The sequence below is a fragment of the Olea europaea genome, unplaced genomic scaffold (genome assembly GCF_002742605.1).
Source record: "Olea europaea var. sylvestris unplaced genomic scaffold, O_europaea_v1 scaffold5748, whole genome shotgun sequence".
Classification (NCBI taxonomy): Eukaryota; Viridiplantae; Streptophyta; class Magnoliopsida; order Lamiales; family Oleaceae; genus Olea; species Olea europaea.
The window spans coordinates 1-3,285 of NW_019264089.1; the positions used below are offsets into that span (position 1 = coordinate 1).

Below are 3,285 nucleotides of genomic sequence, written 5' to 3' on the forward strand. Positions count from 1 at the left end.
ATCGTAATGTGACCGAAGGCATTGAAATAGGTATGCATATTGTGGAACATGAAGAACGCCAAGAATTAGATAGCTCTTTGTATGCATCGTCAGAGGAGTTAAACTTCTTAAGTGGTTCAGATTCGGAGGGGAATAGTGGTAGACCCAATTTTCCAAAATATTTTGTTGGTAGTGTAAAGAGGAATCCTCAACTTGAGATGGGGTTATTGTTTGTGAATTTTGAGGAATTAAAATCTGTGGTGAGGGATTATGCGGTCTTCAATCAAGTTGAACCAGTTTTCAAACGCAACGAGAAAAATAGATGGCATTGTGTTTGCAAGGATGATTGTCCATGGAAGTTGTGAGCTTCGAAGATACAAGGTTGAGACATGGTCCAGATCAAAACGTACAACCCCAGGCACACTTGCTGTAAGGCACGTACTAATAAGTACCTAACCTATAAATGGTTGGCCAACTACTATTTGGATAACTTCACATCCAAACCTGAGTGGAAGATAAAAAATATCAGAGCTATAGTTAGAAAGGATTTAGGAGTGCACATCATAAGAGGGTGGATTCGAATGCTAGAAAATATGCCAAAGCATTAGTAGAGGAAAGTGAAGGAACAGTTTGCGATGTTAGGGTGCTATGCTACAGAATTGAGGAGAACAAATCCATATTCAACTATGCTTATCTCTCAAGTAGATAATGTTTTCAGGGGTATTTATGTCTGTATAGAGGCATGTGTGGACGCTTTGTCAGTGTTGACAGATGTTTTCTAAAAGGGAAATTTGGTGGTCAACTACTAGCAGTTGTTGGCATAGATGCGAATGATTGTATTTACCCGATTGAAATAACACTAGTTGGTGGAGGTGGTTTTTGATGTTGTTGTCTGAATTATTTTCAGAAGCTGAACATATATTTGTGTTAGGCATATGCATCAGAATTTCTTCAGGAGTGACTTTAAGGGTAAGGAATTGAAAGACTATTTGTCGATGGAGCAAAATCCAGTCACTTAGCATCATTTAAATATTGGATGGCTAAGATTGAAAGTGCCAAGAAGGAGGCACATGGATGGTTGATGAAGAAGTCACCAAACGAATGGAGTAGGTCTCATTTTTCAGATCAATCGAAGTGTGAAATGCTCATTAATAACCTCTGTGAATGCTTCAAGAACTTCATTTTGGAAAAAGGGATAAATCTTTTATAGATATGTTGGTAGGCATTCAGATGAAACTCATGCACAGAATTCAGGTGAAGAGGGACAAGTTTAGAAGTTACAAAAACCCATATGTCCCAAAATACAAAAGAAGTTGGGGAAATGCTGTGATGCAGCCCATGAGTGTATCTTGAGATGGAACGGGCTAAACCAATATCAAGTTGAGTGTTAGTATGGAGCAGTTGTTGTGGGCATGGAAAATAGAACGTGTGCATGTAGGGGATGGCTGATTTCTGGCATTCCATGTCCACATGTCATTGCTTGCATTTTAGATATAGGTCATGAGATAAAAGACTATGTCTCCAATTGGTACAAGGTCGAGACCTACATGAGCAAGTACGAGAATGTCATATATCCCATCAATAGTTAGGAGTTATGGCCTAAAATGTGCACATCTCCTGTTTTGCCTTCTCCCTGGTATGTTGCTTCATAAGAAGAAAACATAAAAAGAAAAGAAAAGAACCCGATGAAGATGGACAATCCCAATCACAAATACATTCACAATCACAAGTAAGAAAAAAGGTGTTGTGTACATGACGTGTTCCGTTTGTGGGGGAAAAAGGACATAACAAAAGGCACCATAAGTTCATGGAAGCCAAGAGGGACTTGGAGATTAGAAGCTGCAAAAGCACCTGCGGGGATAAAAAAGTGGATATATTTTGTTTTGTATTTTGTTCAGAAGCAGCCAAATCTATCTGATAAATGTCGAAGTTTATTTTGTAGTATTTTGCTTTTCTGATTGTTTAGAAGAAACCAAATCTCTCTAATAAATGTCAGACTTTATTTTGTAGTATTTTGGTTTTTCGACTATTTAGAAGATAGGATATGATTTTATCTGGAGCAATGTAATTGCACTTGAATTTTATAGGCATTTTGTGCACCTGCATTTGCTGGTAAATCTTGTGTTGTGTGTTGACTGGAAAATTATCATGCTTTGCTATGTTTATGGTTGTTCAATGTCAAGAAATTTGGTCAATTGGAGAATATAATAATAACAATATCCCATTGATCTACTTGAAAGATGTTAACATTCCATATTATATTGTTCTAATTAAACCAAAAATACAGCATATCATATTTTTCTAATTGAGCCAAAACTACAGCATATTATATGTTTCTAATTGAACCAAGAACTAGAGCATATTATAATCTCATTAAGTTCCACCTATGCAGGGAATCTCTCTTTGAGAAGTTGACTGATGAAACACAATTTCAATCAAATGAGTGCCCTTATTGATTTCTATATGCTGCTAGTATCACCGAAATCTGAATGATCATGTAGTACAAATCTTTATGCTGCAAGCGTTAACAAGATTCGAAGATTTTCCCACAAAGAAATTGGAAGCATTGAGAATGGCAACAACATTAGGATGTTCCATCACCTAACATTTTCTTCACTACATCAATTGAAATACTCTATTGTGCCTGCAATAGGAAAATAAATCTTACGTCATCCCCACTAACTACATTATTCTTACATTGTCCAAACCAGCAACTGAAATATAATACTCACAACTGGAAAATAAAAACTCCAATGGCAACAACATGTAGAATCCTAAGAGATAAAAATTCTTATCCCTACGCAGGCCTAAAAATTCTTTCAATGTTCACAGCAATTTTAAAGCAGGGGGTGCACTTGGTATGAGGCGCAAAATCAGCCACGAAATTTCGGTTTGGAGCCACTAACGGGTCTCTTTATTTTGAAGTTTCTGGGCTCGCGATTTTCCAGCTACGATCTTTAGTATTTAGATGTGTCGATTTTTGGTTTGGAGGAATTGCTTGCCGACAATGGGAAGAAAGGTATGAGGAATCCGAAATTGAGGGGAAAATAAGGGTTTGGGGTGTTTAATTGATGAACAATTGTCCTGTGTTTTTCCTCTTTGCAACTTAAATTTTCTTTCCACTTCGATAACAACTTTCTTAATTGGCAATGAATTTGTGGACAACTTGCACAAGTCACTCTTCTGTTAGACAAGTGGGCAAAATTGTCAAATTTTACTAACGGAGTGAAGTCGGTGATAGATGGGATCCCAAATGGCAAAGTTGAGTGACTAACTAGAGGATTTTTGAAGTTTAGTGACCCCTTG

At 37.1% G+C, this 3,285-nt stretch overlaps 1 long non-coding RNA gene across 1 annotated transcript; it reads right to left on the bottom strand.

Annotated features, from left to right (window-relative positions):
• Positions 1–2,209: 2,209 nt before the first annotated feature.
• On the bottom strand, positions 2,210–3,168 carry LOC111389300. Its single transcript, XR_002701717.1, has 2 exons — positions 2,712–3,168; positions 2,210–2,623 (listed from the first exon to the last, which is right to left on the bottom strand). It is a non-coding gene; the product is annotated as an uncharacterized LOC111389300 (long non-coding RNA).
• Positions 3,169–3,285: the final 117 nt, after the last annotated feature.